At 36.3% G+C, this 20809-nt stretch overlaps 1 protein-coding gene across 12 annotated transcripts in view; it reads right to left on the minus strand.

The window, feature by feature from the left end:
* pcbp3 (poly(rC) binding protein 3) overlaps nt 1-15051 on the minus strand; it is a 69536-nt gene extending 54485 nt beyond the window's left edge. For 5 of the 12 annotated variants that reach the window (XM_016539241.1, XM_016539233.1, XM_016539235.1 and 2 more), the window contains exon 1: nt 14786-15049. The gene's annotated coding sequence lies outside the window, so the exon portion shown is untranslated. Of the gene's footprint in view, nt 1-14785 lie in introns of all 12 variants that reach the window. The other 7 variants (XM_016539228.1, XM_016539231.1, XM_016539232.1 and 4 more) reach the window with 3 other exon arrangements.
* Between the last annotated feature and the right edge of the window lie 5758 nt (nt 15052-20809).

The following is a 20809-nucleotide window of genomic DNA, read 5'->3' on the forward strand; positions in this document are numbered from 1 at the left end:
TCACTCGCTTCAATTTATCGCAATCTCACGATTCCGTGAACTGCAAACAATAACTTATTTACATCGTGTCTATGTGTGGCGTTTTGCATTCAGTGAATTCTGACAGTGTCACCCTGTATCTATTTATATATTTCTTTATGAATATTTTTATATATTATTATCTTATATTAACCATTTGCACAAACGAGCATTATTCGGCTTCGCTCCTCCCGACCACAGACGCAGGTTTACAAGCCACTTTTTCCAGCGTTTTTCAGTCAAATTCTTGAATTTTCCCCCCTTATGAGCAACACATTTTTGTACACGATAAAAGCTCCTTGTGGTTTCTCGGTTTGTCCGATTTGAGCATCCATAAACAACGCAAAACACTGGCATTTTGAGTTTCTGCTAGTGATTTCTATGGAGAAAAATCACTTTCTGCCCTCCAGCTGCATTTCGCGCGTCATCAGAATCACGTGATTGCAAACAACCTATTGTCGTGTCGCGCCGCATCCAGTGTAAACATACAACCTCACTGATTATAATGGGTTCATTGTATTTTGTCGCGTCGCGTATATATATATATATATACAGTGTTATTTTACATTTGATTATTAATTTCTGTACCTGAACACTGTTAGACTTACCTGAAAAATATAAAGCACTGTTTATTTCATTTGTATCTTTGTTCTGTTATTTATCTATGCTTGTAATTTGTTTATTTCCTATACTGATTTAACCGCCTACAAAATCACCCCAATCATTGATTTTTTTTTCCCAAATAGAGCTATTGAAGTCATCTGATTTTTTTTCATATCGCAATATATATTACAGAAAAAAAAATATCGCAATGCGAGTTTTTCCAATATCGTGCAGCTCTACATCAAGTGTATATTCTCCCAGAAATATTAAAATCGTTGCTAAGTGTATGTCACCGTGCAATAAAGAAAACACTGATGAAAGCGTTTTTTTGACCAGCAATGAAAATAATGCAAGCGTGATGTGTGAGAGAGTTCGGTGGTTTGCTTTCTCATGACAAGGTGCTTTGAAAGTCGGTTTGAAAAGTTAAGCAAGGTTTAAAAGCGAGCTGCAGTTTCAGCAGCCCGAGCACAGCGAATGGAGCCGACAAAGTGCGGAGGGATTACACAGGAACAAAACAAGTCAAGAAGCAGTAAGCATAATGTTAGGAGAACTGCTTATGTGCAGAAACAGTCTGACAGGGCTGTGAGAGTCTGTCACTTACACACAAACACCCAGCAAAGGAGCTTATCGAGGAACCTTTAAAAGCATTTCATCAACACCAGCTTGTACGACTTTGCCACCTCTTTTCATTCTCTGCCATACAAACCTGTTCAAAATGCAGATATTATTGCATAATCATGCCTTGAGTCACAAATCTAGAATACGATATCGCTACTGTTCACACAAATGACTTTCAAGGTATTATAACTGTAAGATTCAGTAAACAAGAGACTTATTGTGTGGGTAAATGAAAAATAAAGGCACCTAAAAATGCATTCATGCTGGTTTCACTTATGAAGCACTGATAACAAATTCAATTTTGTTTTTTAATCTAATAACTTTAAATATGCCAAGTGATGTAACATTCAAGAAAAAAGTACAAAACTGGCGTGTAAGAGCTGGGCAATAATATAATTTACATTTTGCAATGATATAAACAATCAAGCTGGTGAGATTTGCTATATAGTATATATTGCCCTACCCGAGTATACTTGCGACTTGACTTGTAATGTTTAAATTTATGTACATGCCAGCTACATATTTTTAAATTCTCTTAAACTGTCATTTACTACTGAATTACAAGCATTATTCTGACTTTTATCATATCAGACAATGTACGGTCTGTCAGTAATCTAGAGCAACCTTATTATTGTTGAAAAACATGATTGATTATATAAATGATTAAATATTTGACACAAACATGGTGGTACATGCCAGTATATTTGCACAGGGCTTCAACGTTCAGCCATAATTTGTTCAGCACAACAAATAGAAACATGAAATTAATTAGGAAACTGTCTCGACAAATTACCAAATCTCTAAAGGCATCAAAACTAAGGTATAAATGTATTCTTCAGAGATTTACAAGTGTGACAACCTAATCTAAACCTAAAGAAAAATTAAGTGAGGACTTCAATGCTACAAGAATACCTACTGAAACCATTAATTCCTGAAACAATAACTTTTTTTTGTTGTTAATACACACTACCATTCAAAAATTTGTGGTCAGGTTTTTTTTTGGAAAAATATTAATAGTTTTATTCAGAAAAGACACATTAAATAAATTAGAAGCGTCAGTAAATACTTTTGCATTGTTACAAAAAGTACAATTCAAATAAGCCGTTATTTTAAACTTTTTATTGATAGAATCCTGGAAAATGAATTGTAGTTTCCACAAAAAATTAAGCAGGTTTTCTACAATTATATTAATTAGAAATGTTTCTTGAGCAGCAATTCATTATATTAGAAAGATTAATTTTGAAGCATCATATGACACTAAAAACTGGAGTGATGGCTGCTTTGCTTTAATATAATAAGAATAAATAAAACTTTAACACATATTAAAGTACAAAACAGTTATTTTAAATTGTAATACTATTTCACAATATTACTGTTTTTACTATATTTAAAAAAAATACAAGCTTTGGTGAGCTTAAGAGACTTCTTTCAAAAGCATTAAAAAAAACTCTTTAATAGTAGTGTAAATACTACAACACATTTAACAAATTAATGGATATTTCAGTATGCAAAGTCAGAAAATAATGTAACCGAGTTAAAAGGATTAATTTAATATTAAAATGGCCAAAATCACGCTCACATCCACACAAATGGACTCTTTCCTCACCCCTCTCAATGTGCTTTGCTCTACATGCAAGTAAGATAAAAGGCTTGTGCACCAGTTTTCAATAGCTGTATCAGCTATCCGGACACATGCGTATTACCCAGACGAGTCATTATACTTATATTCCCTTGGAATTAATTGAGAGCTAATGGCATTTCATAGATATCCTTTAATTGACCCCTTTTGCGCTGAGCGGCTTTTGTATATTGCGGTTTGTGCTGAGCCTCAGACAAGATTCAGTCCCCCAGAAGCCCCTAATCCACCTGGGTATCTATGCCTGAGGGAGACAGTTGTCCCATAATACCCTTCACAGTGTGTGTGTTCTTAACATATGGGTGGGGTTCTTCTGAAGTCGCTCGCACAATCTGTGAAAGGGCAAAGCTAAGGACTCAGGCCAAGAGCCTATAAAATACTGCGGTATAACACAGAGGATGAAGGAAGTAGGGCTGTCAAAATGACTGAAAAACTAAATTCGAATTTTCTACATAAATATTATCAAAATTCGAATTATATTCGAATTTAAAAGGCATAACTCTCGTTTTCCGCAATATATTGAATGAACAACGTATCAGCGTTTTTAGCCTATGCGGATCTAGTGGGTTCAACTGGATAGGCTAACAAGAGCATTAAAATGCAATGACACTTACATCGTTGTCGCATTTCGTGCACCACTGATAAGGCTGCCTGATGGCTGACGTAGACCTAAAAATCGAATGCAACGTATTTGCATTCGAATGTGGATTTTATTTATTTTTTTAATTCAACGAATATTCGAAATTCGAAAAAAAATTTTGACGCTCCTAGAAGGAAGTGGCCGCCCACACCGCAAAACATTACTTATTAGTGTTCTTGATTATGGTTATTGATCATTGACAGCTGAACTGAAAAGTTCAAATGCTTAAATGTGGATCTCATTCAGTTAATATTACTGCATTTGACTACAGCTGATTAATTATGTCATTGCAGCAACACAAACTGACATGCTTGTTTCGTTGAAATCCATATGGCATAGCTTTATAAACACTGCAATCACTTGGGCCTTTAATTTGTAAAGGAATAGTTCATAAACGATCAAACACTCACCCCTGGGTTGTTTCAAACCTGTATTGTTTTCTTTCTTCTGTCAAACACAGAAGCAGATGTTTGGCGGGATGTTGTTTTCACACTGTGGTTTTCCATACAATGAAAGTGAATGGGGGTTGTCAAGCTCTAAAACTGACAAAAAAAAAAATACCATAAAAGCACAATAAAACTAGTATACACTGGATGAATCACATGCTATATTGCATGTCTCATGAAGCCATATGATAGATTTATATGTGGGAGACACCAAAATAAGTCACTATTCACAAATGTCCTACAACTTTAATCTTATTTGTACATGTTAAATGTGTACACATACATAAATACATTTATGTATGTGATATATACACATATACTTTTATCAGGTCAGTGATATATACAGTATATATATATACACACATATACACACACACACACACACACACACACACACACACACACACACATACACATACACACACACACACACACACACACACACACTTCTCAAGGTGTATATACGTATATACAGTCGTGGTCAAAATAAATCTGCATTGTTAATCATTTTGATCTTTTATTTTAAAAATTCACATAAATCTAACCTTTCATTGGAGAATAAGAATTTAAAATGGGGGGAAATGTCATTATGACAAATTTTTTTCTCTAATCCACATTGGACACAATTAACGGCACCCTTTTATTCAATGCTTTTTGAAACCTCCATTTAGCATAATAACAGCTCTGAGATTTCTCCTATAATGCCTGATGAGGTTAGAGAGCACCTGACAAAAGATCAGAGACAATTCCTTCAACCAGAATCTCTCCAGACCCTTCAGATTCCCAGCTCCATGATGCTGATCCTCTTCAGTTCACCACTCATTTTCTGTTGGGTTCAGCTCAGGGAACTGGAATGGCCATAGCAGAAGCTTGGTTTTGTGCCCAGTGACCCATTTTTGTGTTGTTTTTAAGGTTTGTTTTTGGATTATTGTCCAGTTGGAAGATCCAAACATGGCCTATTATAAGATTTCTAACAGAGTTAGTCACTTTTTGATTTTTTATCTGTTGGTATTTGATAGAATCAAAGATGCCGACTCAACTATTTTCTCTAATTCTCCAGCTGTGGTCCTTGGAGAGTCTTTAGCCTCTCAAACTCTCCTCCTCACCGTGCATTAGGATGATATAGATACACGTCCTCTTCCAGGCAGATTTGTAACATTTTCTGTTGATTGGAAATTCTTAATTACCACATGTCCCCACAAGGATAGTAATACTAGCAAATTTTGACCTTGTGGGGACATTTTTGAGGTCCCCATGAGGAAACAAGCTTATAAATCATACAGAATGAGTTTTTTTGAGAAAGTAAAAATGCACAAAGTTTCCTGTAAGGGGTAGGTTTAGGGGTAGGGTTGGTGTAGGGCAATAGCACATACAGTTTGTACAGTATAAAAACCATTACGCCTATGGAATGTCCCCATAAAACATGGAAACACAACATGTGTGTGTGTGTGTGTGTGTGTGTGTGTGTGTGCATACATATATAAAATATTAAAATGTTCTAGATTTATGTATTTATTTTAATTATTTGTTTTTTATTTTAATCATTTGTTTTTTATTTTATTTATTTATTCATTTATTTTCTTCATTTCTGGAGCTTGACAGCCTTTTGTCACCAGTCACCAGTCACGATCAAAAGTGACAGTTAAAAAGTTTTACATTGTCACAAAAAAATTCATTTCAAATAATCTTTTGCACTTTATATTCAAAGAATCTATAAAAATGAATTATAAATAAATGAAAACAGAAAAACGTTATTTATGTTTTACTGTATTTATTTTAAAGTCTAATAAAATTTCACAATATGAATGGTTTTACAGTATTTTGATTACATAAATGCAGCCTTGGTGAGCATTAGAGACTTAAAAAAAAAAAAAAAAACCCGCAGCCCCCAAACTTTGTATATGCAGGATATGTTAAGTCTGCACATAGTGTATGATCTACCTACAACTATTCAAATGTGTTCGGTTAACACATAGAAATGTGAAAGACTGCAAATTAGCTTTTAAAATAGACAGTAAGGGAGACGTGCAGAAATGTTTTGCCAAACGCTTGACACTTTCACACCTTTATGATTGGAGGGGTTCTCCTTTAAAGGCTTTTAAGTCTTAATCCAGCCAAAAGGCTCCAGCAGAAATTCAAAGGCATTCAAAGGCACATTTGAATATCTCCACAGCTCTGTACCTCCCCCCTCCAGAGAAGAACAGATAGCGATATCATGTGCTTTACCTTCGCTGCTGAGGTATTATTGAAGTGAGGGATAGCGTTGTGATGTCACAGACAGTTCTCATCGAGTTAAGACTGAGGGGAATTAGCCGATAGATCAAATCCCTCAACCTCGTGGGAGAAATCACAGCGCTAACTAATCTGCGGCTCAGATTTTCCTGCAGGAAGCAGATTGAGCCTCAACTTGTGATGTGCTGTTGAAAAAAAATGTCAGAAATCAAACAGATCCCGTTAATTACATTACACTTAAATGACTTATGCATCGGCCATACTTTAAGTTAATATCTTGTACTATGGATGAAATCCTGCTCATCTGGTTTCCGGCAGTCGTCACACAGAAAACGCATACATTGCAGATTATACAGTATATGGGTTTAATGTGTCAACAGTATTACATGGCCCTATTCCAACTACTCTATTTGTTAAGTCTTCCTCTTATTTCAGATCATTATTGTCTTCTACAGTAATGTGGAGCATAGCATAAAGAATCAATATTAGCTCTACACTGATCTTAACAATGACAAAGCAGTATGTAAGGGTATATTGACTAAGCCTTTATTCACAAAACAAGAGAAATGCCTACCTAATAAGTATCTTCTTAATACTTGCTAACCAACAGTATTTTGTTTAACCATTTCAGTTAGTTCAGAAAAAAACATAAGTTCAATATTTGGCCAAAAAAAACACAGCATTTTTTCTTTACTGATGGGTAAGACTGGCCAGTAAAAACTTCATATTTTTTAAGCAAGAAGAGAAATGTAATTAATCATAAAAGTAATAATAGTGCGTGTTTTGTGTGTCTATGTATAAAACATAACGTTTTTGTACAGCAGAGGTAATTTAAAACAAATTTTAATTAATTAATTATTTATCTACACGCACATTACCATTCTTTTTTTTTTAAAGAAATGAATACCTCTATTAGGCAACAATGCACTAAATTGATCAAAAATTATTAAAAATACATTTATATTGTTTAAAAATATATATTCAAATTTTAAATAAATTCTGGTCTTTTGACCTTTCTATTAATCAAAGAATCCTGAAGAAAATCGAACACAATTTCCACAAAAATATTAAGCAACACCAAATCAGCATTCTGAAGGATCGTGTGACATTGAAGACTTGACTAATGGCTACTGAAAAGTCAACGTTGGCATCCCAGGAATAAATTCAACAGAAATATGATCAAAAAGTATTTACTCGGACATGCATATACACTATCGTTCAAAAGGCTGGAGTCAAGTTTTTTAAAGAAATTAATCATTTCATTTAGCAAGGATGCATTCAATTTATCAAAAAAATATTTAACATTGTCACAAAAAAAAAAAAATTCAAATAAATGTGAATCTTTTGCACTTTATATTCAACAAAGAATATATAAAAATTTAATTATAAATACATTAAAACAGAAAAAAGGTATTTTAAATTGCAATAGGCTAATATTTTACAAAATATGCAAGTTTTTACTGTATTTATTTTAAATTCTAATAATATTTCACAGTATTAATGGTTTTACTGTACGTTGATTACATAAATGGCTTTTGTCCACAAACACAAAAAAATGACAATAAAAATACATTTCTATTGTAAACAAAAGATTCAGATTTTAAATAAATTCTAGTCTTTTGACCTTTCTATTATTCAAAGAATCCTGGAAAAAAAAAATCCATCACAATTTCCACAAAAATAATAAGCAATGTTAGAATGATTTCCGAAGGATCATGTGACGATGAAGACTTGATTAATGGCTAATGAAAAGTCAACTTTGGCATCACAGGAATAAATTCCATTGTTAAATATATTAAAATAGAAAACATTTATTTTAAATGGTGATATTATTACACAATAGTAACATTTTTACTGTATTTATGTAAATTTTTTGAAAACAAAATTTGTGAAAACAAAAGATTCCTAAAAAAAAAACATATTTCGAACCCCACATTATGAGTGGTATCTTTAGGCATATACACACACACTTTACCTACATTTCTACATTTTAATAATGAAAAATGCCTCACAGGAACATTTTTGAGTGATGGCACCAATTTGAATCTTTGAATTGGACAAATTAGACACTATTAAAACATCACAATCAATGAAAGATCACAAAACTAGTCTAATGACGCAGTCTTTGAGTAAAAAATGTATCAGAATTATAGTGAAATTCACAGAATATTGCCAGCATAATCATCTTAATTATATTGTGAATATTTTATATATCAGCCAAATCCTCCTGAGGGCAAATATAAGGACGCAGAATTCAGATTTCCAGATTTACATCCAGTACACCGCACAGAAACTCGTGCCTCTTTCCTCAATCTGTGCATCCCCAGAACACAGCAGCGTTACTGCTGACTTAGCTGCGCAGATGCTTTGGAAGAGCGAACGGCATTGGCTCAGGAAAGTGTGTCAGGCAAGCATATTTGTTATAGAGAGGGGCAAGCCAAGAGCTATCCTGAACAGACGACAACAACAAAAAAAGACCCAAGGTGAACCCGCAGTCAAAACAAGGCCGATGTTTACAGGTTTAAGACGGTAAATGTCACTCAGGAGTCCATTTCAGTGGCTAAAAAAGACTTTTCAAGCAGCAGGTCACACCTTTCCCCTCACACCCCGCCCCGCTGGGTTCAATCTGCCCATCTCCGTGGTCACAGCACTCTGGAACGGAGGCCTTTCCAGGGAGCAGGTGGGAGGGCATCAACAGACACCGAACATGAGGCAGAGCTTTTACTAAAAGCTCCAGAGGCTGTAGATTTTATTAGAACGCATTTGCACGGAAGCGGTCTTCCTCTCTCTCCTCCTCACAACGCCGCCGCCGATCACTCTCCATCCGATAACAGGGGCGAGGCCGCTGAGAAAACGCTGCATCATTCATGGTTGGGTGTCTCCTCGCGTCACACCATGTGACCCGCTGACACACTCCCATCTTGTTGGGGGTTGGGTACGAAGGCAGGCAGGAGCATGGTAGGAGAACCTGACCAAAGCCTCGTGCCATAGTGACACTCAGCGGATTATGTCTAAATAAAGCATCGGCACTGCATGAATCACTCTGCTACTGATCCCACTGCTCAATGAGAAAGGAAGAGAGGAAGAGAGATAGAGGGAGGGAGCAAGAAAGCAACGTAAAAAAAAAAAAAGGCGAGGAATGTGAAGTGGAGAAGGCGTTCATCACTGGAGTGCCATGGCTTAGCCTAAGAGGCTTGAATAATCAGTGGTTAAGCTGTCAGCCCTTCTCTTGCACCTACCGTGTGCTACAAACTCCTGTGCACTTTTAATCAAACAGAAACGCTGAGATCCAGCCACGCTGCCAAGACAGCGCTATAAGACAGGCTTCAAAGTCTCTTTAAGACTTATCCTGACACATTATATTCATTGCAATGCACAGGCACCATACGGCAGACATCTTCTCAAGTCTCTGACGTAAAGTCCAAGTCGAGTTTCAAGTCTTTGAGGTGAAGTGCAAGTCGAGTCTCGAATATCCTTTCAGAACAATTTTCTACTACAGGTTGGTTTCATAAACCTTTTTGAAGGCCAAGCAATTTTGCATATTCACACGTTTCTAATTCAGAGTCCAAGTAAAGTCTTAAATCCCATTGGTAACAGCTGTGCAGGTTGGTTTAATAAACCTAGTTGAAAAACATTCGATTTTTATTATGTTGTGCAAATTGAAATAAAAACCAAGTCTCAAATCAGTTTGAGTTTCAGGTCTCTCAAGAACTGTTAAGAAGAGTCTTCTCTAAACTACAGTTTAGTTTTATAAACCTTGTTGAAGAATAATCAATTTAATATATTTTAGAGTGGCAGGATGGCCAGCTATAATAATAACATTAATTTAGTTTTTTTTTTTTTTCATTTGTTCTTATAATTATTTAACCACAAAGGTTATAATAATAGGATTAAAAATTTATCAAATATTATGTTTTTATTAAATTGAATGTAATTAAAAATAATGAAATGTATTATATTTAATAAAATAATGTTCCTTTGTTCATTACTTTACCAATAATAATAATAACAATTGAGGAAAAATAAATTCTAGCAAATATAAAAATAGATTGCTAAAAATGGTTGAGATCTGAATTTTGTATTTGGAATTCGGTTTAAACCTCAAGTCAGTAGACCCACAGATCTGTGAATTCGGAAAAGCAATGTTTCCTTAAACTTTTCCAGAACATATCCACTATATCACTGGAAACAATAAAAATAAGCTTAACATTAAAAAAAAAATAAACAAAGATTCCTGAAAATATCTAAGAAAAAAGCTCATTCCTCTGTGGTAGGTCAACAGGAAAAATAAATCCTTGTTGTTGAGCCCTGGATTTTGTATTTGGAATCCAGTTCAAGCATCAAGTTGATTGCCTGAATCTAAGTGGAATCTCAAGCCAATTATCTTACAACTCAAGCACAACTTGAGTCCAAGTCTCAAGACTAGAATTTCTATCTCTGCCATACAGAAATGTGCATTCAATGTATAGCTTGGACGCCATGACTGATTAAATTGGATCACTGACAGATTAACAACAGGATGACCTGACTTAATCAAACAGCCAGCCGCATCAGAAGCTTACACGACCCACGGATCTACAAATTCAGACAAGCCTGCAATGTTTCCCTAACCTTTTCCAGAACATCTCCGATCCACTACATCACAGGAAACAATAAAAATAGCCACGCCATCCAGTCAAGCATTAAGAACGACAGCAGCGGGGGGTCCAGGGCCGGTTCGACTCCTTCCCCAACCCCCCTCAGCTTCCTGGGTCCTGATTGATCTCACGGCCCATCGGCAGGTTAAATTACACTGCAGAGTGGCTTTGCGGAGAGACAAAGGGCCCAGGATTTCACAGGCCATAATTCTTTCCGGGCCTTAACTTTGAAAATGTGCAGCATTCAATTTCAGCCCTCGGCAACACTTCGCATTTGCTTATGAGTTATGACACAGCCATGACGTTTTAACTTACTATACGGCCATGCAGAGGAGACCTGCGTACCAATCAGACCGAATGGAGGATGGGTGGGAGAAAAAAAAACACAAACTCTCTGTCAGCACAGAGCATCAGTTATAGCCAAATTTAATACAGTTCTTCTTCTGGCTGAAGCTAAAGACGAGCTGGATTCTTTCCACATCCTACTTGCAGAAAGCACTGAAGTAACGTCGAAATGAAATCATTTACATGTGCATTCATGTTTGGATCTCAGTCCGAAGTGACATCCAGGCTCCCATAGTTTCCTGGCACGTTGGGAATGGAGAGGAAGCCCAGGGAATGGCAGAGGCCTTTTGATACTGCAACTCTGCCGAACCAGCAACTCGGAAGCCAGGACAGCATGAGATCCGGAGAAAAAAAAAAAAACAGCCAAAGCACAAAAAGACCAGCTGCTTCGAGATCATGGGCGTCAGCGGGAAAAAAAAAAAAACGTCTTGTTAGAAAGAATATAATTGAACTTGTCTGGAAAGTAATAGCTTTTCCTAAAACTTCATGCATCTGTTTCACGCTGATGAAAATATACAGTGAGGTAAATATGCAACTGAAACTAATCTAAAGTGGTTTAGGAGATATAAGTCCTCATCGATGACATTTCCAATTTACTCTAGCTTAAGAATCTGCCCATATTTATAATCATACTACGTGATAAGCACAGCTTTCCAATATAAATCCACAAGCGAACAGCTAAAAAAGGCACCATGCTAAAATGCAAATCCTGATTGCCTGACAGGAACATTTCAAAACACTCAAGCTGTCAGTGAAACAACTTCGACATCCAAGAACCTACTAGATCTAAAAGTCACAGTTCTTTATAAGTCAAGCGTTAAGGCACGTCTTACTTCTCAGGAGGTGCCTCTATTTGTGCAATGGTTTAGAAACAATATAAAATCAGCAATATGAAGCCGCTGAGTTGTTTTAGAGTAAACATGAGGGGCAGCTACTGTAAAAAGTCACTGCGCAACGTCATTGAATGTCCTTCTAAAAGGAAACAAGTTACGATAGTTTTCTAATAAAAAAAAATGGGAGGTTGAATGTATGTCTCGATTAGCATAAGATATGCTGTTTGTCTCTGAAGACTTTTGATGAAATCCGCTTTACAAGAACTGGATATAACTAAACAGATCAATGCTCAGTTAAATAAAGTAAGGTAGCATTTTTCATCCCTGCTATTCCGTCTGTGTTAGTTGAAGATTCGTTTATTGTTTGAGCAATCACTCCTTCTTTATTCCGCAGTTGGAAATAGGCCAACAAGGCAGCAAAGGAATAATGGTGTTAATTAAGACACCTGTTCTTCTCAGAATTCACTCACCTAACCGTTGCTTTCAATAACCCCAGAAAATTCTGCTCTACATTTAAAAACTGATTAATAAAGAGAATATGTTCAGGTAGAATGTGCTTGTAAAAAGAGCAAGCATCGGGGATGCAATGCCGTTAATCAGATTGATTGGAAACGTCTTTACTGCTAAAGTGCAGAAGACAAGTTTGAGATCTGTCAAACCATGGGCCGGTATTGATGTTTGCACCACTTCAATCTCACGCAGCACCCATTCACATCAAAGCACTGAACTGGATGAAGACCTAAGCAGTTTTTTGTCTGCTGTGCTCTGTAGATTTAGACCTGAAATATATGCAAGTATATTAACGCTAATGCTTCTAGCTACTCGATTTCACACGTCAGTGCATCCTGGAATGCAAGTCCAAACTTCTACGGTCAGTTTTCTCCTTCAGGTCAACAACTGTCTTGATGGAGCAATAGTTTCTTATAAGAGAATCTTATAAATATATTAACTCTTTGTAATCTCTCTATTCTGATCGATTCAAAATATGGTTTAAAGGGATATATCACCCAAAAATGAAAATTCTGTCATTTAATTACCATCATGACGTTTAAGACCCGTTTATGTTCTTCTGTGAAGGACAAAAGAAAATGCTTTGAAGAATATAGGTAACCAAACAGTTTTGGTTACCACTGACTTCCACTGTATGGACACAAAAAAATAAAACACTGAGACATTTCTCAAAATATCTTCTTTCAAGTTCTACAGTAGAAAGTCAGTCATACAGGTTTGAAATTACGTGAAGTTGAGTAAATGATGACGGAATATTCATTTGATGAGAATTATGCTTTTAATAGCTCCCTTTTTTGATACTAAGGTTTACAGATTTGTGCAAATACATGTTAAATGAAAAAGTGCAATGGCACGTTCCAGTCACGTCGGATAGACTGTATTAAGGAGTTGATAGCATGTGAATGGCAGCACAAAATTGTAATTGCGAGTGGGAAACTCTCGATTTTTCTTTGAGCCCAGAGTTTCTGAGTTGGGGGTGTGAAAGTGAGAAAAATGGCAGACTATGAATTCAAAATCTGTAGTTGATGGTAAATTTGTTAAAGTGTATAAAGTTTCATGTACAAAATATCATTGTTTTGTACAATTACGAATATTTATTTATTGTTTATAACAATTCCATTTACAACACCTTCATATATTCAATGAAGTAAAAACACCCGATATGCATTCTTCATTTTGTAAAAGTAGAGTTAAAAAACAATGCGGTATTTTTTGTAGAAAAGGTACGTCGCCATCTTGTTCCGATCAATGTGATTTGAATGTGCCTGACATCGTAATTACAACTTCCCAACTCATAAATACAAACTTCCCAGGAGGACTTGGACGCACAGTCATTTCTGTCCCACTAATTTCAACAAACACTGAATGTTAATAAATGCTTCCTCAAACTATTGGTCAGATAAGCAGATCGTGGTGCCAAAAACTGAACAAATGTTGGGCTGAGCAATGTTAAAAGTGCTATGTTTACACTTTTTCGGAAAAATCAGATAGCAAATGGATGACTGGTAGGAAAAAAATCGAATTTTTAACATTTTTTGGTATTTTTAAAAGTTTAAAAAGTATTTACAACAGAGTCACAAATGTAAAATGATTACGCTTTTATAGATTTGTAGTCCTGTTGTAAATACCTTTCAAAAATACAAAAAATTATGCTAAAATACTTTTTTCAAAAAAAAAAATAAAAAATACAAGCACTTGCATTGTGCACAAAGTATGTTTCTGACCATATTAAATGTCTGAATTAACAATGAATACCTTATTTGAATATGTCAGTCCTGTAGTTACATCATGACATGGGTAATCCTAGAACTGAAAACCATCTGTAAGTTTCCTCTAAACACCTCAGCATTAAACAACTCTGACACACAGAAAATAAACTGCTGCAGGGGTCAAGGACAACACAGAGGAAGCGTGTGAAGCTAAAGTACACACTCGGTTCGTGACGCGGAGCAACGGTTTTCCAGCGTATCCATAGCCAGTGGGCATTACACCGCTTCAGATAAAGTCTTAGATAGAGGAAGTGGAAAGTACTGAATTTGGGCTCGAAAACGGTGACCTCACAGATTCTAATCCCACATCTCTCTTTGCACGCTTCCCTCTGAGAGGAACTGCCAGAGGGGAAAACTTGAAAGCTAAAGAGAGTGAGGGAGGGTGCGTGAGAAAGAGCGTGTGTGTGAGAAACAGAGACAAAATGACATGCAAAGAGGAAAGAGTGTAGAGAAGCGGGGGAAAAAGCACAACAAAGTCACATCTAGGTGCTGGCTTACCTGCACTCAGTTCACAAGACGGGACGGTGAAGTGAGGATAGTCAAAGGGGTTGTGGGAGGAGGGTCCGGGCGGGTTGATCCAGCCGCTGACGGGTGGTCCGGGAGGGAGGAAGGAAGGATGGAGTGACAGGGAGCAGGGAGACGGGGAGGCCAGAGGGGGGATATGAAGCACTAGTCCTCTGTCTTTCCCTCTTTATCCCTCTAGCACAGAGGCAAAGAGGCAGACACCAGTACCTGCAGCCACTCAAATAATAGGAGAGAAAAGAGTGCTCACATCCACACACGCTCCAGCACAGGGAGGACAGAGAGAACGCCCCTCCCACTCCTTCCCAGGACCCAATCGCACGCAGACTTCACTGGCAACGAATGGGAGTGCAGGCAGCCGGTGCAATGCCCTAGCCAATAAATGCAATTGCTCATATCCAGTTGGAATAATTAGTCCGAGAGCAGAGCAGAGCGGCTTCCCTTCTGAAGGACAGACAAACAGGCGCACTTACCCAATAAGTGTGATTTAAGACCGCAACCGACATTAGAGTAATTAGATTGTGCCGCACTTAACCTAGCAGAATAACGCTGCATGCTCCACTGCAGAACTGGCAGAGGCACAGGCTACACGGGATGGGCTTTGGAAAGGTGCAATGATGTTAAGCAGGCAGAAATGATGCGTATAGAGAAGGAGAAGGAATAGGAACTTTTAACACGGTGATCAATGCGCATGATTATCACGCAGTGACACTTTCAGGCTTGGCGCTTCGCTCCCGAAATTCATAATCAGGGTCAGAAACGTAAAGAAAAAACTAAAAATTCTAAATCAAATTCAAAATGTTGGCCAAACAATATAATAAATTCCTGTTGTTTTTTAATCATTATTATTATTATCATCATTGATTTATGGCATCTGACAGTTCTTAATATGCATTTCTCGGTCTGGTTATGCATATTATCACATACTCTACGAGTTGAAATTGATTTCATTTTAAATGAACTGATCAAATACTATTACATACATTCACTTCTGTTCAAAAGTTTGGGGTACAATTTTGTTTGTTTATTTGTTGTTTGAATGAATAAAAATAAAGACTTTTATTATTATTAATTTAATCAAAAGTGGCATTAAAAATGTTACTAAAGATTTAAATGAATACATATTTTATTAAAATAAATATTTCAAATAAATGCTGTTTTTTTCCCCAATTTTCTATTCATCAAAGAATGCTGGAAAAAAAATAATGGTTTCCACACAAATATTAAAAAGCAACACAATAATAACTGACAAAAATAAGAAATGTTTCTTGCGCACCAAATAAGAACATCAGAATGATTTCTGAAGGATGACACTGAAGACTAATGGCTGCTAAAAATTCAGCTTTGCCATCAAAGGAAATTTTTTTATTTTAAAATATATTCAAATAAAAATAAATATTTTTTACTGTAATAATATTTGACACTATTACTGGTTTTACTGTATTTTTGGTTAAAAAAATGCAGTCATGGTTAGCATAAAAGACTTCTTAACAACAAAATTAAGACTTCTTAATATGAAAAAAAAATCTAACAATTTTTAAAAGAATCTATAAAAATTCAAAACTTGTGAACTGTAGTGGTTTTAAATATATACATCTAGATATATTTATTTAAATATATTCATATAAAAAAATATAGAGAAATGCACCTTAATATCAAGTCTGGGGTGGCAAATATTGCCTGTTAATCAAGAAATTAATTTCTGACTTTTCTCACACTTTCACTGCATAAAACCAAAATCATAGACCTGGAACAGAGCTCATTTCACAAGACCTTTTTTTCTGTTCTCCAGATCAATACTCTGGCTCAGGTCTCGGCTTGAGAAATGATCAATGGTGAACTGTTAGAATGACGAATGTAATGCACATCGGCCAGCATTATCCCCTTCACAGCAGGAAGGACCGATGCGGGGACAGAGATGTAATAATGTCCTATTAACAACCGCAAGGAAAGCACCTCCATATACTTTCAGGATGACAAGGTGGTGCTCAAAGTGGCGAAACTTCTCTTAGCACCCGATTCTGCTGCCGTCCAAACAACCAGGCATTATTTCAGGGTCGGGCTCCCGAGCCATTCTCGGTTTCTCAGAAAAGTACGTATACTTCTGCTCAGTGAATCTTGTGCAGAGGTGAAATCGATGCACCTATCGATATCATGCATCACAACATGGGCCGACATGCATAAAATGAGCAAGCACAACCCTATGATGATTCAGCAGGTGTTCGCAAACAGCCCTCCCAGACATCACATACAACAGCGTATCAGTATTTACAAGTAAAACAGTTTAAACACCGAGTTGACAGCGACAGTGAAATGTGCTATAGACTGTGGCACGCTACAGAGCGCAGGGCTTCCTCCAAGAGGACTGGGTGGGAGAGGAGGGCCCATAAAAAATGCATGAGCAACAGGAGGAGATGTCACATCGAATATTTTTCCAGCTGCAGAGATACTGGTGTGTGGAGAGCCGCGAGAGTGAAAGGTACAAGTGAACTCCGGTCTAAGAAGTGAGGGGAAAAAGCACTTAACTTCCACCGCTAAACCTGCCAAAACCATTGCCGCGCTGTACCAGCAATAACAGAGATTTAGACGTAAATTCATTGATGCACAAAAGATATAATGGCTTATGTATGGCTTGATGCGTAAATATCCACAATCACTATAAAAAACTAGTATTTATTCAGCCTGTATATCGAGGCTGTCATCACACTTACTGCCCCAGTGATTTACATTCAGTCTGAGACACAGATCTGTTTCATTATAAACGCATTTACAATGGGGTTTTGAGAGCATGGCATACCACTACCTAAATCTACAATTTCAGAAAGATATCTCATCAAATATTCATTAATTCTGGAGTACAATCATGCTTTAAATGTCATGCTTAGCAGGGGAGATGGGCACCGCTTAGGCAAGAGGATTTATAACGTGTGGCACTTATAAGTGGATGTCATTATACTGGGGTTTGATGTCTTTAAACAGTGACTGGCAGTAAAAACAAACATATGTCGGCATCAAACAGAAATAAATAGCGGTTTTGTAGTTTTAAATAAAGCGGAATAATTGGTTATTGGCCTGTTACATTTTTTAAGAATTGCAACATATAAATCCAACCCAGGCTCTTTGGGAAGCATGCCTGTGGCGACATTTCTGCAAAATGATGTTACATTGGTTCTTGTACGTTTTGCGACACTTTCAAAGAAAAATAGCCTTGGTTGTGCTAAAAGCAATGTTTCGTTATGTTCATTTTTGTACATATCGGAGCATTTTAGAAATGAAATGTCTAGTGAGTGGCTCTACAAGATTAATGCTCTATCATGTTTAAAAATAATGTGCCACCTACACTAAACCTAACTGACAGTTTTAGCGAAAACAAAGGTTAGATAAAAGCTCATTTATTGAAGAAAACATGCCATTATAGCTTGCGTCGACAAGTTCTATTAGTCTGAGCTTTTTTTATCGTGACTCATGTTTCGCAGGACTCCCTGCATTGCAAGTGTAATGCTGTACCAGGTGAGCTATCGAGCAAGTTTACTAAGTCAAAAGTAAGAAAAGCCATACAAATAGAGCTGATTATGTAATGCAAAAACATCAAAATGTATTACGTTACAAATTCTGCACTATGGTAAATGTTTTAAAGTCAAAACATCTGCAAGGAACCATGTGAAAATAAATAAGCCTTTGTTATTTGATAATCTGCCCTGTAATTAATTTGTGTGAACAGGAATAAAAGTTGTTGGTGCTTTACTACCACTTGTGGTCATTTCAGCTGAACCTGCAGTGAATTGTACGTATAAATACGTGTTTGGAGTTTTGCAAAAATGTAAACAGAGGCATGTTTTTCCAGTTGCAATGCAGTTTGACCCTCATTAGTTTTTGTTTTATCTGGCATAAGTGACATGAGATGATCAGATGATTGGATTGGAAATACTAAAACTAAAACTTCTGAAAGTTACAGTACGTTTTTATAGCACAATCAACTCTTTATCTCAAAAGATAAGGGAATTTTGATTCCTAATGATATGACTCCTTTAATGCTTTTTAAAACATTTTCATGGTCGGTAAAAATATCTATGGATTGTAAATCACCTCCACTGACGCATGAGTGAGGCATAACATTCATTTTGGGTCCTACTCATATGGTTTAGTAACCTTGACAGTCTGTAGATTGCAATGACTATGATTTCATTGTTAGTGCAACAAATAAGACGATATTTTGCTCAGTATAATTTTGAGTAATGAGGGCTATCATATTTCCATAGCCATTCTTGTGACATCTCATTGACCGTTTTGGCAGCTTCATATGCAAAGAAGAGAGCGCAAGATAGTAAAAGAAGTGGCAGCATAAACCACCTCCATAAAACCAACAGCGCTCAGTGGCACAGCATCTTCATTTCAGTGACTCACAAAGAAAGCATAAACACAGCAAATCTAACAGACATGGCTTTGCCTCCGCTACCAATGTAATTAAAGCCAACATCTTGTCCTGCTCTCGTATCATTACCGTCTGTAGACCATTTGGATGCGCTTTGTTATTACTTACTTGCTGCTAAATATAGATTTCCTGTGCCAGCGCTAGAGATTGCAGTCAGCTGCAGATTGTTCCCCGTGTTTGCAGTCCCAAAGACTTACGTGGACACTATATCACTCGACAGGGGGGCAACAAGCTCTTTTGGATCTGTCACCCCTTTTTGGGGGGGGGGTCAGTATAAAAAACTGATTTCAAAGAATAAAAAAAATGAAGGCTTATATTTAGGATACGTCAGTGCTGTATTAACTGTTATGCTTATATACTAGAAGTAAAAGCATGATTTCGATTTTATTTGATCAGAAATTTTCCACATTTTAGAATACTATTAAAGCAAAAGTATGAAATAACACAAATGGATGTGTAAGAATTAGTGATTGGCAAATCAACCAGTTTCATGAGGTGGTGCTTCTCCCTTACTATCCAGTCAAACTCATCCATAAAAAGTTAGTGTCATAAAAATAAAAATAAATCACATGTAGGCACAATATATATTTATCCATACAACTCAATTTAAGCTTAAGCCTGTATATCAAAAAGTCTGAGTCACGACTCAGAAACTGACGACTCAGAAACATAAATGTAATTTTCATACTGTGGAAACTAGTTGTCACATTTTAATCAAGTGAATTTCTTAGGTTTACTTTTCACTTTTCTGTATAGTCATATACCTTAAAGTCTAAGGAAATGCTATTGAAGAAAGAATTACACATTGACCAGAAACACTTAAAGATAGATAGATAGATAGATAGGTTTTAATAAATAAATAAAAATGTTTTGAATTACATATTTGAAATTGAAAAATGTATTAATACATAATGAGGAGAAAGAAAGGAAAGGCTATTGAAGAAAGGCTTACACACAAAGGCTTAAACATTGCCCAGAAACACTTAAACAAGATAGATAGATAGATAGATAGATAAAAGTTTTACTAAATAAAAACATGTTTTGAATTACGTATTTGAAATAGAAAAATTGATTAATACATAATGAGGAGAAATTACCTGAATATTGGACAAACCTTCTAAAAGAGAGATGTAGGTCCATTAGAAATGACGAAGATGGCACAGGCCGACGGGCGTTAAGCACCGTTCACACCAAGGACGATAACTATAAAGATACCGATATTAGCGTCCACACCAGCGAGCGATATCGTCTGTTTATTCTAAGCGCACGCTAGTCTGCCGCTTTAACTTCTCGAGCTCGTTACAGCAGGATTGATTCTGATTGGCTGTCAATTTTTTTTATCGTTCATCAGCTGGAGAAAAATCGTTTTGAAATTGATACCAACGATATCGTTTCTCTTTGTCTTTATCGTTATAGTTGTGGTGTGGATTCTGCTATTCTTTAATACGGAGAACGATTTTTAGAACTATATATTTATCGTTATCTTTATAGTTATCGTTCTTGGTGTGAAGTGTTACATTCACCTGTCTACATTGTATAGAAGCCGCATCAAAGCTACAAATACATTG

The sequence above is a fragment of the Sinocyclocheilus rhinocerous genome, unplaced genomic scaffold (genome assembly GCF_001515625.1).
Source record: "Sinocyclocheilus rhinocerous isolate Xijiao unplaced genomic scaffold, SAMN03320098_v1.1 scaffold1569, whole genome shotgun sequence".
Lineage (NCBI taxonomy): Eukaryota > Metazoa > Chordata > Actinopteri > Cypriniformes > Cyprinidae > Sinocyclocheilus > Sinocyclocheilus rhinocerous.